Here is a 14855-nt window from a genome sequence, read left to right on the forward strand (position 1 = left end):
ATAGACTGTCGTTGAGGTCGATGTGTCTGATTACCCCTTTACACAAGGTGTGGGGGGCGGCCTCGTATGCACTGACTTCAAACATTCCTCCGGCCACATGAATTGCCCTGATTCTTGTGTATCTTGAAGCGTTGTCTCGGTTGGGCGTGCTGGCCACCAGAATCTTTTGTTGTATGTTAGGACAAATGATGTCCGAGCTTATGTGCGTAGGGGTAAGACCCGCCGCTTCCACGATCGCCTTACTGATCACGGTCGGTCCTGTCCTGGCAATATTCAGCCCTCCGCGGAGTCGTATGATAATTTTGGCATGTTCCTACGACATGGGAGGCATCCGTGATGCCCTGATGATTTTGCTCTTGAGCTTATTTCCATTTTCCTGAGTTCTGAATGAGGCGCCGGCGTTAGGCCTATTCCCCCATATGCCGCCACTAGGGCGCTTGGCAGAGTGCGCCTTGGCGGACATACGCTTCGAAACTGCCGACTACCATCCGAATTCTGCTGAAAATTCTTCAGGAAGAAGATCCTCCCCTTCAACAGTCATCGGCATAGTCACTGAGATCTTAGAATTGTTGGTCCAGCTACACTTGGTGGCGCTGATCGGCGCGACGCCCGGCTAGGCTTCTCGTTAGGGCCAGAAAGGCGGCGGCGTGGTCCGAGCATAAAAACGTTCATAAAAGGGAAAAGAGGCCACCAACTGGAGAAAGTACGATAGCGATGTGATCCTCTTCTCTTTAGACGTCCGTTGGTAACAACATCATGGAGATTAGAGGCGAAAATCTTGCCGAAATCATTCAAGAGAGCAGGAGCCGAGATGGAACCCTGCCGCTTGCGTCCGTCTTCCCAGCCAGTGATGAGAGAAAGAAAAGTCGCAGTTTCGCCCGAAAGGGGAGCCATCGATTGCGACAGCAAATCAGTTGACAGCTATACGAACTAAGGATAGTCGATTTATCGGCCGTATAGTTTCGTAAGCATACGCATACTAACTAAATCGAGAAGCATGGTGTCACGCATGCACAAGCCAACACATCTCACTCGATGATCGCGCAAACTCGCTGTCAAAACGCTGCAGTGGGGAAACACGGCAGCGGCAGCGAGCGAATTTACCTTCGTGCGGTCGCTCGCATCAACGCGAACTACGCCGCGAAATCACAGCGAAGTGCGGATTCGGTACCAGTTGCAGACGGCTTTCACGATACAGCGGCGCAGCCGGGCGCGCGCGGTCACCCGGGGTGGACGGCACTTTTTGCAAACTAGGAATTGTAACCGGCAGAGTGTCGAAACGGAACGGAAAAGAAAAACGAAAAGAAAAACAATATTTTTTAACGGTACGAAAACGTAACCGAAACGTTATTGATTATATTGTTTCGGAGGGAGACTGAAATATTTTTTATTGGTTTTCGGTTCAACGGGAAATTCGGCAATCGGGAATAATCGACGGCAGGCAACATCAGCATAAGCGTGTATCTCAGGGCTCCGCACTATCGCGTATTTTAGGCAGGGATTGTTCGAGCGATAGTCGGTCGAACGCTCCATTAATCTAAGCTTGCCGCGCGGTGCATTAGCAGATCAGTATCGTAGCAATACCCAGGGCTTGCGTGCAGAAGGGCTTATAGTTTCGTTTTCTACGGCTACAATGCCTTGATACCGAAGTTTTATTTCTCGTGGAGTTTCGTTTTATCGGTACAGCGTTCTTGCATTTCGGGGAGTACACACGATGTCGTGCTGCTTCTGAGATCATGCTCAGTGCCTTAAGAGGAAGCTTTAGCTCTTTTTTTCTTTCTTTCTTTCTTTCTTTCTTTCTTTCTTTATTGATTGATTTAGTTAAGACAATGAACTCATTATCTTAGGGGACACGGCTAAAGGCAAACATTTGCCTGACTAGGCCATGCCACCCGTACATTGGCAGCAAAATGGCAGTGGCAGGCTTTAAGGCGGTCACACATGAAATTAAAGTAGTACACATTTCCTAACACTTGAGTACACAATTCGCGTAAACAGAAAGAAACAAGGTTAAAGTTTAGACAGTTTTCTAAGCACTTGAAGTACAACACCAACAAGAAAAAAAACACGTACGAAATTTTCCATAACAGTAGTTGAAATGTTAAAGTTTACACAGTTTTCTAAGAACAACAACAAGAAAAAGAGCATGTACGCAATTTTTTTATACCTGTAGCTTAACGTTTCTATTAGTCTTCGGATAGCAGCAGTTTTTTTACCGTTTTCTTCAAGCTTTGCTTTGAAATTCCGGAATTTAGCAGATCCAATGCCAAGGGGCAGTCGTTTGGAAGGTTAGGAAGTTGAAGTGCTAGTTTTTGATCTCCGTATTTTGTTCTGCAACGTGGTTTTTCTATCAGAGTTTTTCTGAGCCTATAGCTTGTCACTCTGCCATGGTATTCACTTTGGAAGGAACATTTGTCTTCCCAGAATGGCCGTGAAATTACGAGGAATAATTTGTAAGTGTGAAGTTTTGATGCTGTTAATATTTTATATTTGTTATAGTATGGTTTAGTGGTATCAGTACGTTCTAAGTTAGCTATCGCGCGCAGTGCGCGGTTTTGGAGTGTTTGAATTGATCATAAGTTTTTTTGTGTAGTGGTTGACCAAACTAGAAAACGATAAGTTGATCGAGAATGTATAAGCGCGTTGTAAATATTGCGCTTCACATTTATCGGTAGCAAATATCGCAATCTGTTTAGCACACCGACAAGCACGAGCAATATTTTTTCTGAGAACATCTACGTGTGGTGACCAGGACATATTTCCATGGAATATAATTCCTAAAAATCTGGCTGTTGGTGCCTGTTCGAGGTTGTCCTTCTGAAATTGGAGAGTTCGCTGAGGGTGGATTATTGTTCCTTTTGATTTAAACACTAGATACTTAGTTTTAGTTATGTTTAATTGGAGTTTATTTGCATTTAGCCAAAAGCTTAGTTGCTGTAACCAGATGTTAGCTTCATCAAAAATATTTCCTATTTCCCTTCCTGAGAAGAACACGTTAGTATCATCCGCTTATAATATAATATTGGGACAGCCTTGAATATTGACAATATCATTAATGTAGAGTAAAAATAAAACAGGCCTCAAAACGGATCCTTGCGGCACGCCGTACTTATTGTGCTGAATTTCGGAACCAACTCCATTTATTGTTGTGTACTGTGTTTTAGAGGTGAGAGAGCTTTTTATTAAGGATAATGCGACACCACGCATTGCATAAAGAGTTAGCTTTTTCAAAAGGACATCGTGTTGCACGCAATCGACAGCCTTCCTCGAATCTAGAAAGATACCCAGAGTTGACATTCGGTTATCTATGTTGTCAAGGATTTGTTCTTTTATTTCAAGTAAAGCGGTTTCTGAACATTTAGTCTTACAGAAACCATATTGCTCCTCAGCTATTATTTTATACGTGTTTAGAAACTCACAAAGTCTTCTATTAATTACATGCTCAGCAATTTTCGCGAAGATAGAAAGAACGGATAGTGGCCTATAGCTATTCGTGTCGTTAAGTGAGCCACTTTTATGAATGACAGTCACCCGGGCTAGCTTCATCTTATTTGGAAACACACCGTTAGAAAGAACTAAGTTATAGGTATGTGCAAGAGGCGTGCTTACAATTTCACTGACGGCTTTCAACGGCTCCACTTTTATGTCATCGTCACCTGAAGCACAACTGTCTTTCAACGATAAGATTATGGTCTGTATCTCGTGCTGCTCAGTAGGCGTAGAACACCGAGTTAATATATATTCCGTGGAAGAGACCGGTGCATCATTTTGTGAGGACGCACCAGCATCAATACAATGCATTGAAAGTATTTGAAATCTCAATATCTGACAATTCACTATGCTGAAATTCAACTTCTCTTGGGATAGAGCCTTTGTTAATTACCTCATTGATCGCTTTCCACATGAGATTTGAATTTGAGCAATAAACTTGTTCGCGTAATATTCTTATTTACAGCGTTTAATATAAGAATTTAATTTGTTACGCTCAGATTTGAAAGACCGAAAGTCATCTTCGCTTCTGCTGCTCGTAAAAATTTGGAAGAGCTTGTCACGACATTTTATCCTGTTATAGAGGTCACGAGTTATCTAAGGATCTCTAGCTTTGTGGTGTTTTTTAAACTTCTTAAGTGGAAAACATCTGTTGTATAAGAACGCGAAGGTAGATATAAAAACATCGTAGGCGTTGTTTACATCAGTTTCCGCAGTCACTTCGTCCCACCGATAGCCAGAGATTAGTTCAACAAATTTCTTAACACTTTGTTTTGAATAAATTCTTTTTAAGCGTTCAGGGCACATATTGGATGGCTGTTTATGAGGTAGCAGACAGTATATAGGGAAGTGATCACTAAGGTCGCACATCAGGACTCCTACTCTTACATATTCAGCAGAAAAACTCGTCACACAGAGGTCAAGTGTTGTCTGACTTGCAGGTGTGATGCGAGTAGGCACGTTGATGACATTTAAACAGCCGTATGATTCAAAAGTTTCGTGAAAACGCGTGTATTCTAGGTTGTCTCGGCAAGCATCTATATTAAAATAGCTCATTAATATTGTTTCCAAATTAATTTCGATGCTGAGTTCAAATAATTGTTCTGTAAATTCTAAAAACTTACACAGGGATCCAGATGGCGGGGGTTACACAAGCGAAATCAAGGTGTCCATGCACTGAAGGCCAATACATTCATAGCATTCGTTAACAATCTTGAGCTCGGGAATTATACTGTACGACAAACCAGAACGGACATAAATGGAAATTACGCCTCCTCGTTTTTTCGTTCGACAAACAGAGATACAGTCATATCCAGAAATAGAAGCGCAGTCATCCTCTGATGTAAACCACGTTTCACTAAAACAAAGCGAGTCGAAGCAGTGTTGCAGTTCAGACAGATACAAACTGACTTCGTCAAACTTATTTCTCAAACTTCGCACATTAAAATGAAATATCGAAAGTGGACACTGGTTCTTTAATGACGCGACATCACGAGAAAATTGGAATTCCATGGTCGCCTTTGTGGTTTACTAAACATAACGCATGTATTGCTATCACGTATGCCGCCATCACTTCGAGGCTGTAAGACTGGCCAGATCCTCCTCGCCGCGTATCACAACAGCTCGGTCGCCGCTCCTTTTTCGCACCAAAACTTTACCGTTTGAGTGCTAGACGTATGCGTATCCTGAGGTCTGGCCCCATACTTTCGTCTTTGATAAAATAGCACGTGATAGCCGCGTCGTATTTTCACAGAAAAGCACGTGCCCATGGTCCTTTAGTTGCTTCTTGTTTGCAAGCCAGGAATCGCGAAGTTCCTTGTGAACAAAACGGATAATGATCCCCGATCCCCCATGTTTTGCCTGCTTTAGCGGGAAGTCTGTGTATAGCCATAACATCTTGTTCAATAGTGGAAGCTTAATTTGCATCGCTACGCCGTTTACCTTCATCATTAGGTCTTCGTTCTTGCTTTCCGTAATACCGTGTATTTCAATATTTAACCTGCGGCTACAGCATTCAGGATTATTCAGATCCCGTTTGATTTGGGACAATTCACTGCGCGAATCTGCTTGTTCAAGTTGATCAACTCTGTTTGATAGTTGCATGGTAACTTTTTGCTGAGCCTCCTCTGAAATTCATCGAATTTATCAGAAAGATGTTGCACAGACGATTCCAGTTCCACCAGTTTGATTGACAGAACCAAAAGGGTATCTAGCTTGGTTTTGATTGCTAGAAGTCGAACTGCTATGTCTTTCTGTGGCGTTTACTGCTCAATTTCAGCATCCGCCCCTTGTCCCACCTCCCGACATGTCTCACGTTTCCATCCCTTCTTAGAGATATCGCGCTTTCCAGTAAAAGCTTCTTCCGTCATACTAGAGCCCGAACCAAAGTGAAATTTGAATTTGCACTCACAGCAAGTCATGCACAAGCCATTTTCAGGCACCGCGGAGCGGCACACACAACAACGCGACATTTCAACAGGTACTAGTAACACTCGTAAATATCAAGCAGCGTCGGCAGCAGCGGCTGGCACATACAAAAGGTAACTGATAGAAAACACCAACCTGTAATATTATTACGATATGATCAAGCGATGCTCAAGAAACGAGCCGCCGCGAGAACGACGACGAAGTTGGTCGGTGCGCTTGGCGCGAGCGACTGTTAGCCTGGCTGCCTGGCTCCAGTGTAAATAGCCTCTTCTGTCTGTGTCTTTCCACACGCAACATTCTGGTGGAGGTCAGCGATCCCCGTCCTCACCACGGAACTCAGAAGTGGTCGGCACACCGAGCTTGTCACCATGCCTCCCAGTGACGCACCCACCTCTGCAACGGCTTCGGCATGTCCCACTGCTCCAATCGTCACGGTCGCCCCACATCGCGACCCAGGTGTGTTCTCTGGCCTGGAGGGCCAGGATGTTGACGACTGGATCAAACTCTATGAACACGCCAGTGCTAATAACAGGTGGGACCCAACGATTATGCTCGCCAATGTCATCTTTTATCTCGGCGGCACCCCACTCGTGTGGCACCAAACGCATGACGACGAGATAACCAGTTGGGACAATTTCAAAGAGAAGCTACAAGAACTGTTCGGCGACCCCATTGGGCGCAAGGCTGCCGCGAGAAAGGCTCTTGCGTCTCGTGTACAGTCATCTACGGAGCCGTACGTTTCCTACATCCTCGACGTCTTAGCTCTATGCCGCAAAGCTGACGATGGTATGTCCGAAGCCGATAAAGTGTCACATATTCTAAAAGGCATCGCCGACGACGCTTTTAATTTGCTTGTTTTCGGCAACGTCTCGACTATCGACGTCATCATCAAAGAATGCTGTCGCCTTGAGCAAGCTAAGAGCCGCCGTATTACACACCACATCACGCGGCTACCCAACACTGCTGCTACGTCGACATGTGAGGATCGACCACGTCAGACCACCACCTGTGATGATGTCACCAGTATTGTTCGCCGCGAACTCGAGGCCACCTGTTCGCCAGCTTTCTCCACGACGCCTCCCGATCCGCCAGCAGCCACCATTGCGATGATCCAGGCCGTCGTCCGACAGGAATTTCAGAACATGGGTCTGAACTCTGTGTGTTCCGCGTCTCAACCCAGCGTTTCCCAGTTCTCTAGCGGCCCTCCTCGTCCTCGGCAGTCCTTTTCCGCCACATCTCGCCGCAACCCGTCCGATTGGCGTACACCTGATGACCGGCCGATCTGCTTCCACTGCTGTCGCATCGGCCACGTCGCTCCTCACTGCCGCAGCCGATGGCCACCAACTCCTCGGACATACACCGCCGCTTATTCCCGCACCTTTGGACCTTCCGTTCCCTATACCAGCCGCCATGAATCCACTGCCGCTGATGCTCCTGCTCCGAACCTTCGGTACAGCCGCTCGCCCTCACCTCGACGCCATCAGTCTCGTTCGCCCCAACCCCGTCGCTTCTCTTCGCCGCCTATCGCCTCCCGGATCCAGCCGGAAAACTAGGCACTGCAGCTTCTGGAGGTGAAGCTGCGTTGTCGACCCTGCCCTCAAATCCTCTGCTCACGCTACCTACTAACCGAAACCTTCTTGACGTTGACGTTGACGGCTATCGTGTCACGGCACTCATCGATACAGGAGCACATATTTCTATTATGAGTGCTGGCTTCCGACGACGACTGAACAAGCTCCTCACCCCAGCGTCGGCACGCGTCGTCCGCGTTGCGGATGGCGGTACTGTGCCTATCAACGGCAAGCGTACGGCACGTGTCAGCATCGCCGGCCGCCACAATCCTGTCCTCTTCACAGTAATTGCTCATTGCCCCCGCGACCTTATTCTCGGCCTCGATTTTCTCTCCGCCCATTCTGCTCTTATTGACTGCTCTTCCGGTACCCTTCGCCTTGATTTGCCGATGCTCGCAGAACCTTCTGACGCACCCCACTGCCGCTTACGTCCCACCGGTTTCCTTCGCCTGCAGCCAAAGTCAATAGCCTACATTGAACTGTTGTCTTTCCCACCAGTTCCTGATGGCGAGTACCTCGTCACTCCTCTGCCCGACATCCCAATAAGGTATGACGTTACAGTGCCTCACAGTATACTTAATATTACTGGGAACCGCACTCGCATGCCTGTCTGTAACTTTGGATTGGCAAAGCAAATTCTACCGCAAGGTATTTGCCTTGCCACCGTTGATTGTCTCGGCGACCATTACGTGGCAGTGTTATCGACCGATGATTCTCGCGAGCTTAGCAGGCCCCTCGCGCCATCCTCGGGTGCCGATCCAAATATAAAGAAAATGGTTGCGACGGACCTGTCCTCAGCGCAGGCTGAAGAGCTTTGCGAAGTATTATCGTCCTACCGAGATATTTTCGACATCTACGATCGCTCTTTAGGCCAGACGCTCGCGGTCAAGCATCGTATTCTTACTGGCGATGCTACGCCTATTCACCGATGACCGTATCGAGTTTCTGCGTCGGAACGCCGAGTAATTCAAAACGAAGTCAACAAAATGCTCGATAAAAACATCATTGAGCCTTCTTCGAGTCCCTGGACGTCACCTGTGGTGTTAGTTAAAAAGAAAGACGGCACGTGGCGCTTCTGTGTAGACTTCCGTCATCTGAACGACATTAGTAAGAAGGACGTCTACCCGCTCCCACGTATAGACGACGCCCTTGACTGCCTGCACGGTTCCAGCTATTTCTCGTCTATTGATCTTCGTTCGGGATACTGGCAGATTGCTGTTGACGATATGGACCGAGAAGAAACCGCGTTCATCACACCTGATGGCCTATACCAATTTAATGTAATGCCGTTTGGATTATGCAACGCCCCTGCCACCTTCGAGCGTATGATGGACTCCTTGCTCCAAGGTTTCAAATGGTCCACATGCCTCTGCTACCTCGACGACGTCATCGTCTTCTCGCCAACGTTCGACACTCACCTTGAACGTCTCACAACTATACTTGCTGTATTTCGAAAGGCGAAGCTGCAACTTAATTCGTCCAAATGTCGTTTTGGCCACCGGCAAATTACTCTTCTGGGCCATCTCATTGATGCTTCCGGAGTACAGCCTTATCCCGACAAAACTCGCGCTGTCAGAGAGTTTCCGGTTCCGAAGACAGCCGCAGATGTTGGAAGTTTTGTAGGGCTATGCTCGTACTTTCGTCGTTTTATTCAAGATTTTGCGGCAATTGCTAGACCCCTGACTAATCTTTTGAAGAAAGGCGTACAATTCTCGTGGGGTACTGCAGAAGCCGCCGCCTTCTCTCGTCTCGTTACTCTTCTCTCCTCACCACCCATTCTCGCCCACTTCGACCCTGATGCCCCTACAGAATTGCGTACAGATGCCAGCGGTCATGGCGTACGTGCCGTCTTAGCGCAGCGTCAGCGTGGCCAGGATCGCGTAATTGCTTATGCGAGCCGCCTTCTCACACCATCGGAGCGCAACTATTGCATTACGGAACGAGAACGCCTTGCTGTAGTCTGGGCGGTTGCGAAGTTCCGTCCTTACCTTTACGCTCTGCCTTTTTCCGTAGTCACTGACCATCATGCTCTCTGCTGGCTCTCTTTGCTAAAAGATCCTACAGTCCGGCTTGGTCGATGGGCTTTGAGGCTACAAGAATTTTCATATTCCGTGGTGTACAAGTCTGGCCGCCTGCACCAAGACGCTGACAGCTTGTCGCGTTACCCTGTTGACTCTGACTCCTCTAATATTGCCAGTGCTTCTTGCGTGTTCTCTCTATCACAGCTGCTTCATTTCGCCGACGAGCAACGCCGGGACGCCTACATCAGAGCACTCATCGACCGTTTTGAGCACTCTCCGGCCGATGCTACTCTACGCCTCTTCGTCCTCCGCGACGGTACTCTGTACCGTCGTAACCTTCATCTGGACGGCTCTGAGTTTCTGCTTGTAGTACCTAAACACCTCCGCTCCACCGTTATAGAAGAGCTCCACGACGCACCAACGGCAGGACATCTCGGCGTATCTCGAACCTATGACCGTGTACGTCGTCGCTTTTGCTGGCCTGGTCTTGCCCGTTCCGTACGACGTTACGTCGCCGCTTGTGAAGTTTGCCAACGACGCAAGAAGCCTTCCCAGCTCCCCGCTGGTTACCTGCAGCCGCTCGACATTCCTGCCGAGCCCTTTCATCGTGTCGGCTTGGACCTTCTCGGCCCATTTCCGGAATCTACATCAGGAAACAAGTGGGTTGCAGTCGCGGTGGACTACGCGACCCGCTACGCCGTAACCCGTGCTCTTCCGACCAGTTGCGCAACTGATGTTGCGGACTTCCTCCTATATGATATTATTTTGATGCATGGTGCTCCGCGTCAATTGCTAACAGACCGTGGCCGTACGCTTTTGGCCAAAGTCATCGACGACATCATGCGTGCCTGCTCAATACGGCACAAATTTACCACCTCCTACAATCCCCAAACGAACGGCCTCACTGAGCGCTTGAACCGCACCCTTACAGACATGCTATCCAAATACGTTTCCGACGACCACCGTGACTGGGACCTGGCTGTACCTTACATTACCTTTGCATATAACTCTTCCCTTGTCGAAACTGCTGGCTTTTCCCCGTTTTACCTCTTGTATGGCCGCGAACCAACGCTACCACTGGACACTGTGCTTCCGTCCGCAACAGCTTCAACTAGCGCTTATGCCCGTGATGAAATCGCCCATGCTGACCACGCTCGCCAACTTGCGCGCAGTCGTCTACAAGTGTCTCAAGACAAGCAGAAGCAACGCTACGACCTCCGTCACCGTGATGTCCATTTTGTGCCCGGCAGCCTCGTGTTGCTTTGGTCACCTTCGCGTAAAGTTGGCCTATGTGAAAAACTCCTTTCTTGTTACACAGGCCCATATCGCGGGCTCCGTAAAGTGACCGATGTCACCTATGAAATTGATTTAGCCACGCCCACTACGTCCTCCGCTGTGACAACCAGTGACATCGTCCACGTCGCCCGACTCAAGCCCTACAACTCTCCACGCGCCTTGGATATTTAACAGCACCGTGATGGTGTTTTTGCCGCCGGGGGGTAGTATTACGATATGATCAAGCGATGCTCAAGAAACGAGCCGCCGCAAGAACGACGACGAAGTAGGTCGGTGCGCTTGGCGCGAGCGAGTGTTAGCCTGGCTGCCTGGCTCCAGTGTAAATAGCCTCTTCTGTCTGTGTCTTTCCACACGCAACAATATTTCAAAAACGTGTTTCAGCGGACATGCGTCAGATGCTGCCGCTACTGCCAAGGTGCGCAGGAAAACGGTTGTCAGGACTTGATATAGCCACTGGTCTAGGGGGCGCTCCGAAAAGTGCGTTGATAGCAGATCTACGACAGTGAAATCCGTGCGGCGGTATGGGCTCGCAGTATCGGCAATGAGGCTGTAATATTTCAAAAACGTGTTTCAGCGGACATGCGTCAGATGCTGCCGCTACTGCCAAAGTGCCGAGCTCAGGCCCAACTCCGACGCGGCCTATATAAATACATGTAAAACGCAAAAACGTTTTTTCCGAGATAACCCCTGGACCGATGTTAATGAAATGTATTGCAGTTGAGAGAGAAAGATAAATTCTAGTGACTGTTGGAAGCGCAATTTCGATTTAGGGCCTGAATTTTGTTTAAAAAATTTTCAAAAATTCGAAGGTATGAAAAAAATAGAAGCCCAAAGTTTACAAATTCACAGCTGTGCATAAAGAGCAGATATCGCGGTTCTGTAAACGGCATCCATTAGATCATTCAAAACGGAAAAATTCGATATATCGTTTTACATCTTATGTGAATTTGTTACGTTGCTCACAAGGGTTCTGCAAAAGCTGTATTTCCATATTATTACATTTTTTATATTCATATCTAACATATCAATTTTGTCCGCTTTAGATGTACTAATACATGCAATTCGCAGAATTGTATTATCATTTTTCGTTGTTGAGATAGACTTGTAAAATTGATAGTTTCGTATTTTGAAAATTTTCAATTTTTGCCATTTGTAATAAAAAATTGATTGCCTGACTCAAAACTTCGAAATCAACAGACACTGGATTTTAAGTTTTTCTTTTAAATGCAACAAACCTCGTCAAATGAAGTGCAGGGGTTGCCGAGGAAACTGAATTCTCCTTTTACATGCATTTGCACAGGAGCACCCGAGTTAAAGCTTCCTCTTAAGCCAAGGCACTGAGCGTGATCACAGACTTAATATGTCGAATATTCAGAACGAAAAATACTATGTTTTTGTCGTTACCCTGCATCAAAAATTTTTGCATGCAAGCAAAAACCGTTATAAACCGTTGCAAATCATATTGTTTAGTTCCGGAGCATAACCGGGAAAGATACTTTTGCAGTGGAACAAAACTAAAACCAGAGTGAAAAAAATTTCGTACCGATATCCTGGTAGCCAGTGAGTTTGCAGGGCGTATCCACTTGGTATGACTTTCCCGAATGACGCCAGTTTGGAGGTGTGAGCCGTCAAAGTTTCCGCAAAGATACGCTGTTGTTCCACTTACTTTTTTTTAGCAAAACGCTGTTTTATGCATTTAAGCACAAAAGTAACTAGAACGCCCATGTATATTGTTCCAGACTTTAGTAAATAATATCTTGAAACTGGTGTCATACTGGACATTCATTTTAAGTGGATACGTCTTGCAATCTCACCAGCTACCATTCGTAATTTTCATTATGTGCCGTAAAGTAATTATTTAAACGTTAATTAGTTCTTTAATAGTTTATGTATTAAGATTTCTCGTGCTAGTAATCTACGCCTCTTCTAATAATCCGGCCCATGGACAAGAACTATGCTATCTGCCATAGGTGTTGTTAAATGTTCCATAAAATTTCAAAATGATCACCCTTTATATAGAGGTGTTTGGAAAGGCAGAATGCCTCGTCGTCCCTTCTTTGCCTCCCCAAACGCTCCACGGGAATCAGCCTACGCTTCAGTTATTGAAACTGTCACTTAGATTCAAGGCTAGAAGAACTGGCAAATTTTAGAAATAGGCTGCTGATATGACATTTCTCAGACTACTTGCAGGCGACCTACCCGCACTGCTGTTTTGTCTTTGTGTTGTGATATTGTGAAAATGTTTTGAAGCTGCATCTGGACGTAGGGCGACACACAATTTTTTTTTAGTTTGGTTCGTTTTGTATCGCTCTTTACCCGCATGTACGGTTGCGTTTAATAAGACAAATATCTAGAAACAGAAGACCTAAGGTTAGGACACTATTGACCAGCCGTGCAAAAGAACGGAAAAGGCGTACAAAGGACTCACATTTTGAGTACACACAACCGTTTGTGGACGCTATTTCGGAAGCTCTGTCATTTCTGAACTGGCAGTATCCTCCACTGGGATCCTTGTTGCCTTATTAATATTTTGATTTCACTACATTTGTTTCATTCTTGTAGCCTTTCTCTTGTTCTTCAGCCACCTATATTGTATCCAACTTCTTTTTTATTTCTAAACAAGTTACTTTTTTCCCTTGATGGAAGTTGCCAAGCAGTTTTTTTTTCTTCTGTGAACGTTTTCGTGTTTCCAAACCCACTACTGCTGAAAACATGTCTCAATACAAGGTCTCCGATAGCGTCACCAGTTTTCGAATAACGCCGTGCTAACTATTCATTTCCATACTATTCATTTCGCATTCTTGTTGGCTTATGTCACAGAGTAGCTCGAAGCCTTCGCCACCGCTATAACCGATAGCGGCTAGTCGACTGGACAGTTTATAAGCAATGAAAATAATTTCAGGAAAAGTACCCTTAGAAAATATGTACCCCAGAAAACTTCATCCATGCAGCGCCGACCTGCACAATGTGAAAAACTTAAGCATTTCGCAGAAGATTCAGGGGTGGAAACTCGCGATACCGGTGGCTCTCTCTGGTTTCTTGCTCCGCCGACATGATCCGAGCAATGAAACCCAGCAACCTCGCTCTATTTTGGTCATTATAACGTGTGCGTTTAGAAGCTTATTCCAAAGTAAGTTCTTTTACTTAACGACGTTTACTTATGCATCACACTGACGCCTGAAGCGGTACCCAGCTTCATTGCGATATGGTTCCTGAATCCGCGAGAAGACGTGACCTACGGCCGTGTTGAACCCGTAAGCGGTGGCTTCTGCACCTGGCTGACATACAAGACTGGCATACAAGGCTGCGTGCTACGCCGGCAGCAATTGGCTACTCTGCACGGTCAGGTCGACGCCATGGTGCAGCTCTGCGAAGTGTTCACCAGCCAGAAGCAGTGTAGTCGCACGTTTCACGAATAGTGTCTTCGTACCCACCCAAAACAAGGCAAGTCATCGTTAGGCTGGTCCCAAAAGAAAAAAGGCGACACAAGTAGGACCATTCACCAGTTTTTCCCGCGCGAGTCTTGTCTGCCGTCAGTTCGATGACACCAAGTAGGCGCAGCCAGACTCCGGCGCTTCGCCGCAGGGTATCAACCGTCTGGTGACAGCACAGTTAGCAAACTCCAGAACAGTTCATTCGCATCGAAGATAACGGCGTGGGCTGCTTGTCACGCGGCGGGGGGATAGCGTCGGACCCTTTTCATGGGCATATAGACGAGAGTGGCATATTGCCAATGGTACTCAGCTGTACTCACCAGGGAGGGCATCGGGGCATGCGGGCATCCGAAAGACATTGTGCTTACTTTCAGCTCGGCCCCAACACCTCGTCCATCTCCACCAGCAATCAAAGGCCCCGCCAGCACGCGTTACTTCAAGAACTCGTCGTAGGTCACCAGCATCATCACAGAGAGAGGGCCAGTTTGAGGATTGCTGTCAGGAGGCGCGCTGGAGGACAATCGCAGCTACAGTACGAGCAAGAAAGAGGCTCAAATGCGGACTAGCCGAGTTCTGACAAGCATAGTTCGGAACCGCGTCTAGCGCACAAGTGTTAA

The sequence above is a fragment of the Dermacentor variabilis genome, chromosome 2 (assembly GCF_050947875.1).
Source record: "Dermacentor variabilis isolate Ectoservices chromosome 2, ASM5094787v1, whole genome shotgun sequence".
Classification (NCBI taxonomy): domain Eukaryota; kingdom Metazoa; phylum Arthropoda; class Arachnida; order Ixodida; family Ixodidae; genus Dermacentor; species Dermacentor variabilis.